At 39.1% G+C, this 18,801-nt stretch overlaps 1 non-coding gene across 1 annotated transcript; it reads right to left on the bottom strand.

Annotated features, from left to right (window-relative positions):
- Nucleotides 1-567: 567 nt before the first annotated feature.
- LOC122207416 lies at nt 568-674 on the bottom strand. The gene has a single exon (XR_006196838.1). It is a non-coding gene; the product is annotated as a U6 spliceosomal RNA (small nuclear RNA).
- Between the last annotated feature and the right edge of the window lie 18,127 nt (nt 675-18,801).

Below are 18,801 nucleotides of genomic sequence, written 5' to 3'. Positions count from 1 at the left end.
ATAATCATCAGCAGTGATGAACTGAAGGTATCACCCAATTTTCAGAGGGTAAAAATAGAATAGGTGACCAGACCAACTAGAACAGAGATCAAGGGAACTGCAGGTGGCAACTCACAGATTCCCTGAGAGCACCATGGGAGAAATAGTCAGTTCAGACATCTGCCAGGTCTGGAGAAAAGCCATTGTTCCAGTAAAAACTTTCCTTAACTCTTTTCCTCTCTTTATGCCTCAGGTTTCAACCCAAAGAGGTCAGAAACTTTAGTTAACAGATGGTGTTGAAGGATAAAACAGTGGTGGGGAAAGAGACCAGAGGCCAGCCTTCTTCCCTTGTGCCAGGCTTTTATAGAGATGAGGGGGAAAGAAGGGGTTGGGGAGATAGCAGTAGCCTTAATTTTTTTAAGATATGTGTTTCCTTTATTTTTTAATATAATTTATTGTCAAATTGGCTAACATACAGTGTGTACAGTATGCTTTTGGTTTTAGGAGTAGATTCCCATGGTTTATCGCTTATATACAACACCCAGTGCTCATCCCAACAAGTGCCCTCCTCAATGCCCATCACCCATTGGAAATATGGAATGCTTCATGAATTTGCGTGTTATCCTTGCACAGGGGCCATGCTGACCTTCTCTGTATCGTTCCAATTCTGGTATGTGTGCTGCTGAAGTGAGCATGAGCAGAAGCCTTAATTTTACAGACGTTTGCAATTTTGAACACACAAAATGGACATTTCCATTCTGAAGTTGAAACAATATTTTATCACTGAAAAATTATTAAGAATGTCTGAGATGTGCCTGAATTTTCTATAGGGGTGGGAGAAGACAAACCCTCACTAAATAAATGGGTAAAAACAATGAAAGGTGACATAAAATGGCTTTGTAATTTCATTCCAAGATTCATGCTTGTTCAACGTGATGATAACATTTTACCTGGAGCTTGGTGAGCATTTGTACTGTGGCAGCTACTGAAAGTCTCTGTGCCAGGGTAAACTATTTAAATAATTTACATGTTAAATCATTTCTATTATATTTTATAGACATTCAAGATTACTCTTGAATTTCCTCCTAGATATCAATGCTCAGGTTCTTCAATTCTTGCCTCTGTCTTCTGAACCTCTGTGGTCAGTCTTAATAAGTGAGAAATTGCACATGTGGTGAGCCTAACTCAGATAAGCTGGAATAGATTTTCATACTCTCCAGTTCTGGCCTCCTGGATAGAATCAATACTATTGATCATAGTGGCTGCGTTGGCCAGACAGCCACTACCCTGAGAAAAGCATCTCATCAGTCTGCTGGTGAAAATTCACCGGAAGACATGGAAACATTTTTCAGAGAGTGAGAATGATGTATTCTGTACAGGCCAGGTTAGCAAATTCATAGAATTAAGGGGAGTATGCTCTTCATAGTTTTCTCTGTTTTGAGCATTGACACTGATATTAGGGATATTCTTTTTTTTAATTAAAAATTATTTTTTAATTTTTTAATGTTTATTCTTGACGGAGAGAGAGAGTGTGTGTGTGTGTGAGTAGGGGAGGACCAGAGAGAGAGGGAGGCACAGAATGTGAAGCAGGCTCCAGGCTCTGAGCTTTCAGCACAGAGCCCGATGTGGAGCTCAAACTCACTAACCGGGAGATCATGACCTGAGCCAAAGTCAGACACTTAATCGACTTAGCCACGTGGGTGCCCCAATATTAGGGGTATTCTGAATTCAGTATAAAATTCAGTATAAAATTATTGCTGATTTTCAAAAGAAATGAAGATTATTTTTAGAGTATTTTTAGTTGTAGCAGTCAGAGTTCAATCTGAAATACAGGCAGTCTGAGTATTCTGGTAAGGGATTTGTTATAGGAATTATATCTTTATATATTAGAGAGAGGAACTAGAGAATTAAGAATTGGAAAGGGGAGTTAAATGCTCAGAGAGAGGTCATAAACCATCCTAGGAGCAAGGGACTGAGTTAGAGCTTAAAGGGAAATCCAGAGGTTCCGTGTGCCTCAGAAGATGTGCCCTTGGGGCACCTGGGTGGCTCAGTCAGTTGAGCATCCAACTTCAGCTCAGGTCATGACCTCACAGTTCATGAGTTTGAGCCCCGCATCAGGCTCTGTGCTGACAGCTCAGAGCCTGGAGCCTACTTCGGATTCTGTGTCTCCCTCTCTCTCTGCCCCTCCTCTGCTTGTGCTCTGTCTCTCTCTCAAAAATAAATAAATATTTTAAAAAAAGAAGATGTGCCCTTGTCTGTGGAAGGTCACAGAAACTGTGACCCTCAGCTCTGTGACTTTGCAACAAAGCATCTGGTGGTGGGCCTGGGGTGCTGTTAGTTAGCAAGATCAGCAGGTGGGAATGAGAGCTGGGTGCTAAGCAGGTAAGAGCTTGGACTGGTTGGGATCTCCTGGGAGCTCTGTACCTATCCACAACATCTCTAACCTCTTAGAATGATGGTTGCTGCTTCTACCTCCAAAATCTCATACTACTTGATTTTTGACAAACTCTAACCCAGAATTACATAGAAAAGGAGAGTCTGGAAAACAGTTCTCAGCATAACCAGGTTGACAATAGATCAACCCACCAGTCAACCCCTTGCCCAGCTGGCATACATATACACCTCCTTTACCTATATTAAACTTCCCAATAAGGACAATAGCAAAGTGAGGCTTCTGCCTAACATGATCTAATCATCCCCTTGTAAAATCGTAGACACACTAACATTCCCTCCAAGGGAAAATACATAAACTCTCACTTTGTTTTTGGGGTGATATTTATTCCTCTTCTGGTGAAGTCACACTCTCCCTTGACAATCCTGTTACTTAAATGCTGAGTTATAAGGTTGACTTATGGAATGGGAAAAAGAGAACTGACAAAGGAGGAAAAAACAAAAAGAATCAATTAACACCTTTATACAGATATATTCACATCAAAATAAGTATTCATTTATAGCTACTATGGTTTGTTTTTCTTCAGTTGTTTATAAGACCACAGCTGGTGGTTATAGCTTCTTTCTTCTAATACCTGTTTGATACTCCTTTTACCCTCAGCAAGCACTTCAGCTGGTCCTGGTGTTCGAGAAGTGAATAAAGTATGCCAAAACTGGCCGCTGGGGCTAAAACAAACTCTGGTCTCTAGCTTAGAGACCCCTACTCCATGTTCTTCTTCCTTTGCTGCACGCACAAAAACCCCCACAGATATGGAAGCTGACAACTATAAATTACCCTCCCCACTTGCATTTGGCGCTCAGATCTTTGGTGAAACGGTCTTCTCTGAGCCCACATGTATTAAATAAATTTCCAATCCACCAAGATCTCCGAGTGCCTCTTGGTTTTTCTGCCAGAGTTCCAGCCTGGTTCTGTAACACTGGTTCCTTTCTATCAAGGTGACCAAAACCTTCATTTCTGTATGGGGTTTAGTTTTCCACTAACTTTGACCACAGGCCATGGAACAACTAAGAGGTGCCCCAGAGGATCTCCTGCATTCCAGACATGCTCCTCTCTGCTCCTATTGTATTGGAAGCAATTTAATTTATCTTTGTCAGAGAATAAATAGGATAAATCACCCAGATATATAGTAACCGTATCTTTACCCATTGTTTCATTTGCTCAGGTAGATCTAAGTGACCACATGGCAGTTTCAACTTTATTTTAATGGCATAATGACTATGTTCCCAGTGGAAACCTTTTTCTCTTGGGAATGAAGACTTGTAAATAAGCCTTTTTTCTCTTGGGAACGAAGATTTGTAAATAAGCAGAGCACAACATTATGAGGTTGGGGAAATTTTTAGCTAGGTGATCACCAGGAGAAATGTGTGTGACCACTCTGGAATCTACCTCTTGAATCCCTGATCTGTGAATGAACGATGGCATTGTATATTGGTTGCAAATAAAGGGTACTTACCATGTCTTTGAGGTGATCAACCCAACCTTTGTAAGGTGTTGCCATCCAACTAGTGCCCTGAGTCTGCAAAAGTGCATTCTACAATTTGGCTACGTCAGGGTGTTAGGGGACATGATGATACCAGTAGACTGTGAGTGTGAGGCTGTTGCTGCACTGGTCAGATTTCTGTTAGAAGCAATGTTATGTGATATCAGCGATATAGTGGATCAGTGTAAGAAAAGGAGAAGCAATCATGGACCCTGCAAACTACATCATGATACAGCAATTAGGAGTTGATATAACCGTATAACCATGGGGTAGGACAACGAATGGGACTAGCCTTGCCAGATAAAAGTAAATTGGTTTTGGTGGTTCTATACAAAGCATTCATCAGGACAATGGCTGGATACCAGGTGCCATGGATGTGTTGACTTACTCCATCAGCTGCAACTGCAGTTCTCACTAAATTAAGTTTACAATAATCCTCTGACGTTTTTAGAAGATTCCTCTGTCTTCTGTATAGGCTAGATAGGAAGGTGGACTAGGCATGTGGTAGGAATCACCACTCTTTATTTTCTGAGGCCTTGAGGGTGACAGTAATATTTGCAATCTCTCCAAGAATTCAGTATGGCTTTGGCTTATTATTTTGGTAAGTAGAGTCAATTCTAGTGGCTTCCAGGTGACCTCTCCTACAAGAATTGCCCTCGTGTTATGCGTCTGGAAACCAGTGTGGGGACTCTGCAGTTTCTGAGTATGGGTACTAACTTTAAATTCTGGAGCAGAGGAGGTAGGCACAGATTGGGTTTGGGGGCCCCCTGTACCCACTATGAGATAGACCTGGGCCAAAACTTCATAAGCACAGGGCCTCCTTAAGCCTGTAATCTGACTGGTAGATCACAGTGACATTTTAGGTCACCAGAAATTAGTGTCAGTTCAAAGATATTGCCCAATAAGTCATCTTGGTAAATGGTCACTGGGCACACTGGAGAAAACCAGGAGAAGGATTTGAGGTATAAATCTTTAGCAGTGCATAAATTCCTTTCTTAAGGGGACCTGGATTCCTCTTTACTCAAGTGACTAGGTCTGTAAACTGGCTCAAGTCTGAGAATTAGTTGGGGGCTGTATTTTGACCATTCAAGACATATCTCATTTTGATCTAGAATTTTTTTTTTCATTTACACGAGTCAAAACTCTAATTTTTTCTGCCCTTCTATTTTAGTCCCTAGGACAATATGATAAATTTGTCAACATCAATGATCTTTGTGGCTTCAACCATTCTGATTGCTGCTTTGGCTCTAACCATTCAATGTAAATTGGAACAATCATGCAATTTGTTTTATGAGCAAGTGGCTCCTTTTCATGGGTTGTATTTTGCACCTGGTCTTCTAGGTCCTGGCAGGAATTGGGCCTGGAAGCAATGACAGGTGGTGGGAGAAGGTCTTGAGGAGGACCAGCAGTGCCCTATAAGTAACTACCTCAGGAGAATTCAATTCAGGAGGTTCTTCAGACAAGGGAGCAGTCTGCTTCTATTGGAAAAGGAAGCTCAGCAGAATTTTCAGGGTATGATGTGCTCAGCTTCATTAGAATCTGCCCATTAAATCCCTCCATCCTTATTTTCAAGATCCTGCCTCTAAATTTAACATAAAAAGCTATGCAGTTGTGGATTCAATCTGCATTGTATTTAAGTCACCCACAGGATTCGACTTTTTGTCTGATTTTCAGAAATCTTGTGCCTGTGGTTACAGGAGACAAGGTTTTCTTTTAAGGCAGTTATAAAAACTTTCTAATTTTGGGGGGCACCTGGGTGGCTTAGTTGGCTAAGCATCTGCCTTTGGCTCAGGTCATGGTTGCACGGTTCATGAGTTCGAGTCCCACGTCAGGCTCTGTGCTAACAGCTCAGAGCCTGGAGTCTGCTTAGGATTCTGTGTCTCCCTCTCTTTCTGGACCTCCCATGTTTGTGCTCTCTCTCTTTCTCTCTCTCAAAAATAAATACAAATTAAAATTTTTAAAAAAGAAGTCTATGAATGTGTTTGCTCTTCATGGCTACTGTCTTTGAATTTTCAGCAAGGCATCTGAGAGGGTGGGCCTTGGATTTCTTTTGGTGAACAGATATATTATCTGTTAGTATGTAACAAATTATCACAAACTTACAGGTTTAAAACAACACACATTTATTATCTCACAGTTTTCGTGGGTCAGGGTTCAGGGCACACGTTAGCCTGGTCGTCTTCTTAGGGTCTCACAAGTCTGCTGCCAAGGTGTCCGAGAGGGCTGGGGTCTCATCTGAAGCTTAGGGTCTCTTCCAAGTTCATGTGATTGTTGGCAGAAATCTTTTCTTTGCTGCTGTAGACCTCAGGGAAGCTTTGTTGTCAAGGCTGGTAGGAATGAGCCTCTCTGACACTTAACCTTCTTTTAAAAATTCTGATGATTAGGTCAAGCCCACCCCAGATAAGCTTGCTTTTGCTTAACTCAAAGTCAAATGATAGGAACTTAGCTGTGGGAATGATACCCTATTATTTTCAGTTTCCCCCACACTCAAGGGCAGGGTATTACACAAGGAGGGTATACCAGGGAGCAAAAACCTTGGGGCTTCCTTAAACCTCTGCCTACCACAGCTGGGGTGGCAGCTGAGAAAATATCTGGGAAGACTGGAACCTGCCAGTACCTCTGTATCTGTCTCTCATTACCTTTAGCCAATGACCAACTACAAAGGGTAATAATCATGCCACTTATCCCTCACCCAAATCATGCAACTTCCTCTGACCCAGAACCTTACAGGAAAGTAAGTTTTGGAAAATGCATTTCCCAGTGCAACCAAGGTGATAAAAAAAAATAAAACAATCTAGCACCACTGGGGTGGAGAAAATGGATTAACTTGCACTGAGCAGGGCACACCTACTTCCCAGAGAATCCAGCATGTATAACAAAATATCATCACTGTTTTCATATGAAGAGGTCTTCTTCCTGTCCTGCTGATAGAGCCAATCTACCTGAGTTGCCTTTTAGTGACACGAAACCAGCCATTTTCTATTTGTTCCAAGTACAAAGAATGGTGTTTCCTACTCTTATGACACAGCTAAATCAGAATGGATATCTTTCTACAATGGAATTTTAAAGGAGCCGCATTTTTCTATTTCATGCAATTTAAATGAACATTTGATGCTAAGAGAAGATGAGATTATTCGCAATATTGAATATCGGCTTTTGTCTCCATAGTGACTTTCTCCAAGGAACTCAGGTGACTGTATCTCTTATGCTTATTATCATGTATAAGAAAGTGCACGTTACAGCTACATTATCATTTTATAGTTGGAGAAACAGGATTTTGATTAAATGAAACAACCTATAAAATCAGAACAAATTAGAAAATGCCAACAGATCCAAGGACTTTCAAAGAAATTAATCTAATTTGGAAAAAATAAATTAGCACTTGATTGGAGAGAAATATAAGAAATTGGACATAAGGCAAAAAGCATAGACCAGGACTCAGGAGGTTTTACCATAAATTTCTTGTGGGACCTTCATTAAGTTGCTTCAGATTTCTGTGCCTTATCTCTCTGCTCATCTGAGATTTTTGCATCCCCAGAGCTGAAGACAGTGCCTGATACGTTGTATGTGCCTCAAGCCTGTTGAATCATTCAATCAATCACCCAATCAATAGCTCAAAAATTCATGGAAACATTAGAATTAATTTTTGCCCAGCTTTGATACTCTGATTCTGTTACCTCGTATGTCTGATTTAATGGTTAGACTTTCATTGATCTTGGTGTTTTTTTTTTTTTTCCAGTACTTGAACAAAAGGCAGAGCTTCTCAGCTGGATCTATCAGATCAGTGCTACTTTACATCCTAGAATTCCTTACATTTTGATAGATTGTGTATACTGTGGAAATCCCTAGATACCATATCAGTTCTACAATTATTGGGCAAAATGACAAGGTACAGAAGCTCCCACTAGTTGCCTTTCTATTCCTACTCTTAGATAGCTATAAAAAGTTATAAAACCATGCCACCTCAGCTCTTCATAGATTGCTCTCTACTGAGTCCTCATGGCTGCTTGATAATCATGTTGTCCTCTTAAGATTCTACTCAACTCCCCTAGAATATATCTTCTGCAGATTCTACTCCAATGTCTATGCTCATCTACCACTCATTTTTTTTTTTTTAATTTTAATTCCAGTGTAGTTAACTGCAGTGTTGTGTTAGTTTAAGGTATACAACATAGTGATTCAACAATTCCATATATTACCCGGTGTTCATCAAGGTAAGTGTACTCTTAATCCCCTTCACCTACTTCACCAATTTCCTCACCCACCTCCCTTCTAATAACCATATGTTTGTCCTCTGTAATTAAGAGTCTGTTTTGGGAGGTTTGTCTCTTTTTCCCCGCCTTTGTTGGTTTGTTTTGTTTCTTAAATTTCACATGAGTGAAGTCATATGCTATTTGTCTTTCTCTGACTGAATTATTTTGTATAGTGTTATACTCTCTAGATCCACCCATGTTGTTGAAAATGGCAAGATTTCATTCTTTTTTATGGCAAAATAATATTCCATTGTGTCTGTGTGTGTTTCTATCTATCTATTTATCTACCTATATCTGTATATCACTATCTATCTCTCACATCTTTATCCATTCATCTATCAATGGACACTTGGGTTGCATCCATAATTCGACTGTTGTAAATAATGCTTCTATAAACATAGGGGTTCATATATCCTTTTAAATTAGTGTTTTCATATTCTATAGGTAAATACCCTGTAGTGTGATTACTGGATCATATGGTAGTTCTATTTTTAATTTTTTGAGGAACTTCCATACTATGGTTTCAGGTTTCACATTTAGGTCCTTAATCCATTTTTGGTTTGTTTTTGTGTATGATGTAAGAAAGTGGTCCAGTTACAGTCCTTTGCATGTAGCTGTCCAGTTTTTCTCAGCACCATTTGTTGAAGAGACTGTCTTTTCCCCATTGAGTATTCTTGCCTCCTCTGTTGAACATTAATTGACCATATAATTGTGGTTTATTTCTGGGATTTCTATTCTATTCCATTGATCTATGTGTCTGTTTTTGTACCAGTACCATACTGTTTTGATTACTACAACTTTGTAGTATAATGCAAAGTCTGGAATTGTGATACCTCCAGCTTTGTTTTTCTTTATCAAGATTGCTTTGGCTATTTGGGGTATTTTGTGGTTACATACAAATTTTAGAATTATTTATTCTAGTTCTGTGAAAAATGCTGTTGGTATTTTGATAGGGATTGTATTAAACCTGCAGATTATTTTGGGTAGTATAGATAATTAACAATATTTGTTCTTCCAATCCATGAACATGGAATGTCTTCATTTGTGTTGTCTTCAGTTTCTTTCATCAGTGTTTTATAGTTTTCAGAGTATAGGTCTTTCACCTCTTTGGTTAAGTTTATTCCTAGGTAGTTTATTATTTTTGGTGCAATTTAAATGGGATTGTTTTCTTAATTTCTCTTTCTGATGCTTCATTATTGAAATACAACTTATTTCTCTACATTGATTTTGTGTCCTGTGATCTTACTAAATTCACTTATCAGTTCTAGTAGTTTTTTGGTAGTCTTTAGGGTTTTCTACATATAGTATGTTATCTGCAAATAGTAAATCTTTTACTACTTCCTTATCAATTTGGATGCCTTTTATTCCTTATTCTTGTGTGATTGCTGTGGCCAGGACTTCCAGTACTGTGTTGAATAAAAGTGGTGAGAGTGGGCATCATTGATTTTTCTCTGACTTAAAGGAAAAGCTCTCAGATTTTCACCATTGAGCACGTTAGATGTGGGTTTTTCATATAAGGCCTTTATTATGTTGAGGCATGTTCCCTCTAAACCTACTTTGTTGAGGGTTTTTATCATGAATGGATGTTGATTTTTTCACATGTGTTCTTTGCATCTATTGAGATGATCATTAGATTTTTATCTTTTCTCTTACTGATGTGCTGTATCACACTGATTGATTTGCAAATATTGAACCGTCCTTACATCCCAGGAATAAATCCCACTTGATCATGGAGAATGATTTTTTTAATGTATTGTTGGATTTTTTTTTTTTTTGCTAATATTTTGTTGAGGATTTTTGCATCTATGTTCATCAGAGATGTTGACCTGTAGTTCTCTTTTTCTGTGGTGTTATCTGTTTTGGGTATTAGGGTAATGCTGGCCTCATATGATGAATTTGGCAGTTTTTCTTCATCTTCTGTATTTTGGAATAGTTTCAGAAAAATAGGTACTAATTATTCTTTAAATGTTTGGTAGAATTTATCTGTGAAGCAGTTCCTGGAGTTTTGTTTTTGGGGAGTTTTAAGATTGCTGATTCAATTTCCTTGCTGGTAATTGGTCTGTTCAAATATTCTATCATCCTGATTCAGTTTTGGGAGGTTCTATATTTCTAGGAACTTGTCCATTTCTTCTAGTTTGTCCAACTTGTTGGCATATACTTTTTTCATAATATTCTCTTAAAATATTTATAAAATGTATTTATTTATTTTGAGAGGGAGAGAGAGAGGAGGGGAGGGGCAGAGAGAAAAGGAGAGAGAGAGAGAATACCAAGCAGGCTCCACACTGTCAGCACAGAGCCTCAGGGCTCAAATCCATAAAGTGTGAGATCATGACTTGAGCCAAAACCAAGTTGACGCTTGAGCAATTGAGCCACCCAGGTGCCACTCTCTTAAAATCTTTTAATTCTGTGGTGACAGTTGTTGTTATTTCTCTTCTTTCATTTCTGATTGTGTTTATTTGAGTCCTCTCTTTTGATGAGTTTTGATGAGTCTGGCTTAAAGGTTTATCAATTTTATTGGTCTTTTTAAAGAACTGGCTCCTGGTTTCATTGATCTATTTATTTCTGCTCTACTCTTTATTATTTCCTTCAGTCTACTGGTGTTGGGTCTTGTTTATTCTTTTTCTATCTCTTTTATGGGTAAGGTTAGGTTGCTAGAGATTCTTCTTGTTTCTTGAGGTACACCTGTATTACTATAAACTTCCCTCTTAGAACCACATTTGTCGTTGATTTGGGACCATTGTGGTTTCATTTTCATTTGTCTGCATGCTTTTTTTAAATTTCCTCTGATTTATTGGTTGATGTATTCATTGTTTAGAAGCATGTTTTCTAACCTCCATGTATTTGTGCTCTTTCCAGATTTTTTTTCTAGTGGTTGATTTCTAGTTTTTGATTTAAAATCAAAAAAGATGCATGGTATGACTTTGGTCTTTTTGAATTTGTTGAGACATGTTTTGTAGCATAAGATGTGATCTATTCTAGAGAATGTTCCACGTGCATTTGAAAAGAACGTGTATTCTTCTGTTTTAAGATGGAATATTCTCAAAAATCAGTTAAATCCATTTGGTACAATGTGTCACCAAAGCCACTGTTTCATTGTTGATTTTTTATTTGGATGAACTGTCCATTGATGTAAATGGAGTGCTAATGTCCCCTACTATTATTGTATTACTATTGATTCCTCTTTTGTTTATTATTAACTCCTTTATGTATTTGGGTGCTTTTGTGTTGGGTGCATAAATATTTATCATTGTTATATCTTCTTGTTGGATTGTTCCATTTATGATTATATAGTATCTTTCTTTGTCTCATTATAGTGTTTGTTTTGAAGTCTATTTTGTCTGATATATGTGTTGATATCCCAGCTTTCTTTTCCCCTCCATTTGCATGATAAATGCTTTTCTTTTTTTGAGAGAGAGAGAGAATGAGAGTGTGTGCTCATGCACGTGATTAGGGGATAGAGGGACAGAGAGATTCTTAAGCAGTCTCTATAACCAGCCTGGAGCCTGATGTGGGCTCTATCTCATGACTGAGATCATGACCTAAGCTGAAATCAAGAGTTGGATGCTTAACTGACTGAGCCATTTAGGTGCCCCTCAATCCCTTTACTTTAAATCTATAGGTGTCATTAGGACTGAAATGAATTTCTTGTAGGCAGCATATAGATGAGTCTTGTTTTTTGTCCATTACATCACCCTATGTCTTTTGATTAGAGCATTTAGTCCATTTACATTCAAAGTAATTATTGATAAGTATGTACTTATTGCTATTTTGTTACTTGTTTTATGATTGTTTTTGTAGTTTTTCTTTGTTCCTTTATTCTCTTGCTCCTTTCTCTCATGATAAGTTGGCTTTTTAAATGATATACTTGGATTCTTTTCTCTTTATTTTTTTTGCATGTCTATTACTGGTTTTTGATTTGAGGTTACCATTAGGTTTGTATATAACATCTTCTGCATATAGCAGTCTGTATATAAGCTGATATTCGCTTAAGTTTGAATCCATTCTTTATTCCTCTTCCCCCTGCATGCTTTAGGTAACTAATGTCCTCTTATTTTGTGACTCCCTTGACTGATTTTTACAGATACATTTTTACTGCTTTTGTGCTTCCTACTTTCCTTACTTTTGCTTATGGTCTTTCCTTCAAAGAGTTCCCTTTAACAATTATTATAGGGCTGGTTTAGTGGTTATGAATGCCTTTAACTTATGTTTGTCTGGTAAACTACCTCTCCTTGTATTCTGAATGATAGCCTTGTTGTATAGAGTATTTGTGGTTGCAGATTTTTTTTCCCCTTAGGCACTGTGAATGTATCATGCCACTCCCTTCTGGTTTTCAAAGTTTCTGCTGAAAATATCAGTTGACAGCCTTATGGGGTTTCCCTTGTATGTAACTATTTTCTCTTGCTGCTTTTAAAATTATCTCGTTATCACTACTTTTTGCCATTTTAATTACTACATGTCTTGGTGTGGTTCTCCTTGGGTTGATTTTGTTGGGGGATCTCAGGGCCTCCTGGATCCGGGTTTCTGTTTCCTTCCCCAGATTTGGGAAGCTTTCAGATATTATTTCTTGAAATATATTTTCCATCCCCCTTTCTTTTCTTTTGGAATCCCTATAAGGTGAATGTTATTAGCTTGGATGGTGTCACTGAGTTCCATAAGTCTATTCTCATTTTGCATATTTTTTTTTTCTCTCACTTGCTCAGCTTGATTGCTTTCCATTACTCTGTCCTCCAGGTCACTGATTTGTTTTTCTGCTTCTTCTGGTCTCCTATTTATTCCATCTAGTATAAATTTCATTTATTGTGTTCTTCATCTCTGGTTGGTTCTTTATCTCTTTGTTAGTGGTCTCACTGATGTCTTCTACTCTTTTCTCAACTCTGGTATCTTTATGATTACTTTAAAATTTTTTAAATGTTTATTTATTTTTGAGAAAGAAAGAGAGCACATGTGGGGGAGGGCCAGAGAGAGAGGGAGACACAGAATCCAAAGCAGGCTCCAGGGTCTGAGCTGTCAGCAGAGAGCCTGATGCAGGGCTTGAACTCATGAACCATGAGACCATGACCTGAATCGAAGTCAGATGCTTAACTGACTGAGCCACCCAGGCACCCCTATGATAATTACTTTAAATTATTCATCAGGCATATTGCTTATCTCTGTTTTGCTTGGGTCTCTTGCTGTGGTTTGGTCCCATTCTTTTACTTGGTATATATTCCTCTGTCTCATTTTGTGTAACTGTTTCTCTGTGTTAGGAAAGTCAGTTATATGTCCTGCTTCTGATAGTGTCCTTATGAAGAAGAGATCCTGTAGTGTCCTGCACTGTAGTGTCCCCTGTTTACTGGACCTGGTACTTCAGAAGTGTCTCCTATGTGTGCTGCGTGTATCCTAACATTGTGGCTGAAACTTTTCCTTTAGTTCCATCATCTGCAGTAGCTCTCTTTTCCTTCTATGGGCAGTGTCTGGTCCCTGTACTGTTAGTGGGTCAGTGTGCGGCTGCCTCAGGCTTGAGTTGAGTCAGATCAGGTGTCTGGCAAAGTGCAGCAGCACCAAACTGCAGTGTGCTTTCCCTGTGTTGTCCCCTAAGCAGCTTTCATTGGTGGGCTGACATGTAGTCAGACCAGTTGTCTGCTCCAAGCCCACTGGTAGGACTAAAAGTCTGGTGTGTGTGGTTTTCTCTCTCCCCAGGGCAGGAACCTTTTTGGAGTGGTGCTGGCCCATGTTGGGGCTGCTTGCATACTGCCAGGCTTGTGGTACTGCTTTGGATGGGCTCCAGACAAAAGTGTGGTTGAGGGGTGGTCCCCCAATGTGTGTGGAGGCAGGACATGCAGTGTTTTCCAGGTTTGTGCACAGCCAGTTCTCTAGAGGATGGGACCTGCAACACAGGGACTGAGGCAGGCCTGGCTGTAGGGGGTGGAGTGGTGGGACAGTGGTGTTAGCAAGTTAGGCAACAAGAGTCAGTGTTATGCTGGTTCCTGAGGTGTCTATGTATTTATGCTGGGGTGGGGTGGGGGGGAAGGGGGAAATGGCTCCTGCCAGCTCCTTTGTTTCTGGAGGAGTCTTCCCATAATCTGTGTCCCTCCAGGACACCTCTGACATGAATAAACAACTGTTTCTCCCATATGCCCCAGGCATTTTTCAAACTGTTGCTTCTATACTGTTTCTCTGTGGGCTGTTGTGCATTCTCTTCAAGGGCAGGGACTCAGTTTTCTCTTGCCCACCCAACTCTCCCTGAGTGGAGCCACTAATTTTTTACATTCTGAGTTTTAAGTCCTGCTGGTTTTAAGAACGAAATGTTATGGTGGTTTGTCTTCCCTGTCTGGGGTCCCCAGTGTGAGGGTCTGTTTCTCTCCCCTTTGCATCCTCGGGTCCCTCCCTCCTGTGGATAATCTTGCTGGTCCATTTAGCTCCCCACCACGTTTCTATTCTTCCTACCCTCTTTGATGTGGGCTCTTCTCTACATTTAATTGTGGACTTTGTTCTGCCAGTCTTTGGGTTACTTTCTGGGGTATTTACACTGAAGTGAGTGTTACCTAGTTGTATCAGTGGGGCAAGGTAAACTTAGGGTGCTCCTACTCCGCCATCTTCCCAGCAACACTCATCACTCACATGTTACTAAAAGGATCTTCCCTTTTCTCCTTACACTTCTTCCCTTATTGTTTTCCTCATCATCCTGCTTAAATTGACTCTAAAATCGTGCTAAAATGTTTTTTCTCAATTTACTTTTTGCTCATCTTACTTTCTCAGCTTCAAATAACACATCAATGCAAATGATGCCAAGATCTGAGTACTAGATACAAATTTATTTCCTAATTTGAATCCTACTTTTCTAGATATGTACAGATATTTTACCTGAATTTTCTTCCGTGTCTTTAAAATCAACAGGTTTTAAACGGAAATGATCAGTTTTTCTCTGGTTCTCCCACTAATGCAAATGGAATCATTGTTCTTTCTATCACTTGGGTTTGAAAACTTGGTGTCATTCTGGACCCTTTTCCATGTCCCTTTATTTCAAAATGTTGTCAAGTTCTGTTACTTCTGGCTTAATCCAGGCTCGTTGTGCTGTAAGGCATTCTGGGGCCACTTTATCGTGGAATATGGAAGATAGAAGGAAGGTGGGACTAAATGGAGTCACTGTTGGAGAATCTGACCCAGCTTTACAGAGCTGGCTTCATTGGAAGGAGTCTAAGGGACCATCTCTATGGTCCTTTATTAGGTGTTACTATAGGGTGTGATAAACTCAGGCTTATTGAGATCACTCTTGATACTCAGAATGTCTAACTAGAAGATAGCAAAACTCTGAGGGCATAAACAATTCTTGAAGTCAATTACAAAACTGAGGGCACAGTCCTAGAACTCTATTGTTAGGGGACTGGTCCAGCTACACAGTGACCAGGGCTCTGCTAATGCATGTTTATCCTATTAACCTTCCTAAAACAGAGCTTCCATCATGTCAACTGCCTGGTAAAAAATCTTCAGAGGCTTCACATTTTCAACAAAATGGTATCCAAACCTTTCTGTCAAGCTTTTAAAGTTCTCCATCATTTTAGTACCAACATCCCTTTTCTGGCTAACTGTTCACATTCTGCCAATTGAACCTTGGATTACTTCCCAGCACCTACTACAGAAAATAAATAAAAATAATCAAGTATACCAAATGGTGATCGTTTCAAGGAAAAATGAAGGAAATTTAGGTGATGGAGAGTGAGGTGGGTTGGAGTATGTACCCTATTTTGGAGAGTGTTTAGGGAAAGCTACTTGAATAAGGTAACATTTAATAAGAGCATGTAGATGCTCTGAGGTGGAAACATGCTTGCTGTGCTCTAGGAGCACATAGGAGGCCACAAGAACTAGAGTGTAGTGAGGGAGATAAAGGTATACTACCTCATGTAGGGCCTTTTAAATATGGTGACCCTAAGCCTTCTAACACTCCTAATCTATGATTGTCTTCCAAGAGAAATGATGCCCTTTTAGTGCTTGATCATGTCCTGGTTTGGGTAGTTCTTACATTTGTCTAGTGTTCTTTGGTAAATATAGAGATATCATTACCTACTTACAGGGAAAGTTACAAGATTGTATGAAGGGACTCATTACTTCTTTCAACAAATACTTATAGAGAAATTACTATATGTTTACTATTGGTAGATACAAAGGTGATTAAGAAAGAGAATTGGTTACAGGCCTCAAGGAATTTGTAATATATGTGACAACCAAAAATATTTTAGTAAGTGTGATGTATTAAAGGTGATTGCATGTAAAAGGTATAAAAATAATACAGGGTGGTTGACTCTTCTGGAGGTTTGGGCATATTCTGTTAAAGGCTTCATGCAGGCGATTACATGTCTATGGAACTTTATGGGATAAATGCGAGTTTGACAGTCAAAGGATGGGAGGAGATCCAGGCAGAGCACATCACAAATACAGAGTCAAATGATCAGAAATAGTCTGTTTTATTAAAGGACAAATGGGTGAGTGATATTTTAAGAAACTCGGATGGAGGAAAGCTGAGTTCTAAGAAATGAAGCAGGAGAAAGAGGTAGGGGCCAGAATTTAAAGGTTTGTTTTTGTCACTCCAAGGAATTTGGACTTTATTATCTAGTCGATAGAGAGCTGCAGGAGGGTGTCCTGGTCATTAGAAGAGTGATAAGATCCGATTTATATTTTTAGAATTACTCCAAGGCCATCTTAAATGGATTTCATGGGTGAAGACAGTGAAATGAGTTAGAAAGTCACTGTAATAATTCAGAAGAGAAATATATATGAAAGACACATCTGAGTGTACAATGCCTGATATATAGTAGGTGCATAATAAGTGATGGCTTCTTTTCTCATTTGACAATTCTCTGGGTTAGTGATGGAAGATGTGATGATCACCATTTTACAACTTGGGGAATTGAGTTGCTGGTTCAAGTGACTTTCCCTAGGGGATTTAGATTATAAACGGCAGGCCAGAGCTACCACTTTTGTGTTTTTCTTTCAGATTCAGCACTCTATCAATACCTAAGAGCTTTGAGGAGACAAATGAAAATAGCAAGTTTTTAGATAAATAGAATATACATTTTGTGTATATGGCCTTCAAGTGTCCAAGTATGAATCAGATCCTTCCTTAACCAAGTCCCATCTCTACAGTACATCTATTCCACAAATACTTATGGAGAGTTTATTATAAGCAGTAACTGTGGACACAGTGAAGAAAGAAATAAAGATCTTGCTCTAAGTGAACTTAAATTCTTCTGGGTCAGTGAGATAGTCAACAGGAAAGTGAAAAAATGGATCTTATGTTTATAAGCAATGGTTAAATAAAGGTATGTGGCAGATTGATTAGGGGACAGAAAATAACGGGAGTTCTCTATTAGAATAAGTGATCAGGAAAGACTTCTCTGAGGAAATGACATTTGGGTTTATACAAAAAAACAAGATTTGTGAATTCTATAGGAAAAGATCATTTCAAGGAGGAAGAAGGACCATCAAAGATAAAGACCCCCAAACAAACTATATTGTATAGTTTAATTAGAGATCATCAGAGGGCCAATGTGGATGGCAGTGAAATAATATGATTGAAAAAGAAGATGGAAAGGGGTGCAGGAAAAGGGTGCAGCTTAGTTTTTTTATTTTTTCTTTTTCCTGAGAGGCAGTAAATAGTGATAACATCTACTGAAAAGGTATGGATGAAACTTTGGTGTAAAATCAGAACATGATAAGGTTGAAAAACCTTCTGAAAACCCAAGTAGAGATCCTGGGCCACTTGATATCAGTAGAGAGCTCAGGAACAGAGGACAATTACAGAAATAGAAATAGAAATAAAGGAGGCATCAATACACAAAAGTTTTCTATAGCTACAGAATTAGAGAAGATCATCTAGGGAGGGAGTCTATGTAGAAAAAATAGGGTAAGAGACTAGATTTTACAACATTTATATTCAGGGAAGAGGAGGAGTTCCTGGCAATGAAAACTGAGAAGCCGCTGATGAGGAAGAAGAAACACCAGAATAAAGTGTTTTCCCAGCAGGCCAGTGACAAAAGCATTTTAAGAAAGAGGAAATAATCAAATATGTCAGATGCTCCCAAGATGCAAATAAAAGGATGACTGAGCATTGACCAATGGGCTTGGGGAAATAGAAGATATCAGTGACCTTGACAAATGGGGGGTTGGCAGAGTGATGGGGATGGAGGCCAAATAGAAGTGGGTTAAAATAAAAAGGAAAGTCCACGAGTGGACACTGATAACTCATACCCTGTTGGGGAGTTTGGGAAATTGGATAGTAGTTAGAGGAAGTAAGAGGGCGCTTAGGGGGATTTTAAAATGAGAGATATTACAGACTGTGTGATAATGGCCCAGTAGGGAGGGGAAATTACACTTGCAGGGAGTATGGGCAGGGTAAATCTTTTCAGATGAATTTATGTTGGCACAGCTAGGTCGACTTGTAAGCAGCCATGCTGAGAAGAAAACCGGAATTAGCTAATATTCATTGTATACATATATGTGGAGGCATTCCATGAAGCTTTTTCCCATATAACACATACAACTCTATGGTGTAGGTACTATCAGTTCTTCTAATTTACAGGTGAGGAAAATGTGTCTTAGTGTTCCAATGACTTGTCCCAAGGTCACACCATTAGTGATGGAATCTCATTTCAGACCTGGGT

This window comes from Panthera leo, chromosome E1 (genome assembly GCF_018350215.1).
Source record: "Panthera leo isolate Ple1 chromosome E1, P.leo_Ple1_pat1.1, whole genome shotgun sequence".
Classification (NCBI taxonomy): domain Eukaryota; kingdom Metazoa; phylum Chordata; class Mammalia; order Carnivora; family Felidae; genus Panthera; species Panthera leo.
This window is presented reverse-complemented; position numbering and strand designations above follow the sequence as displayed.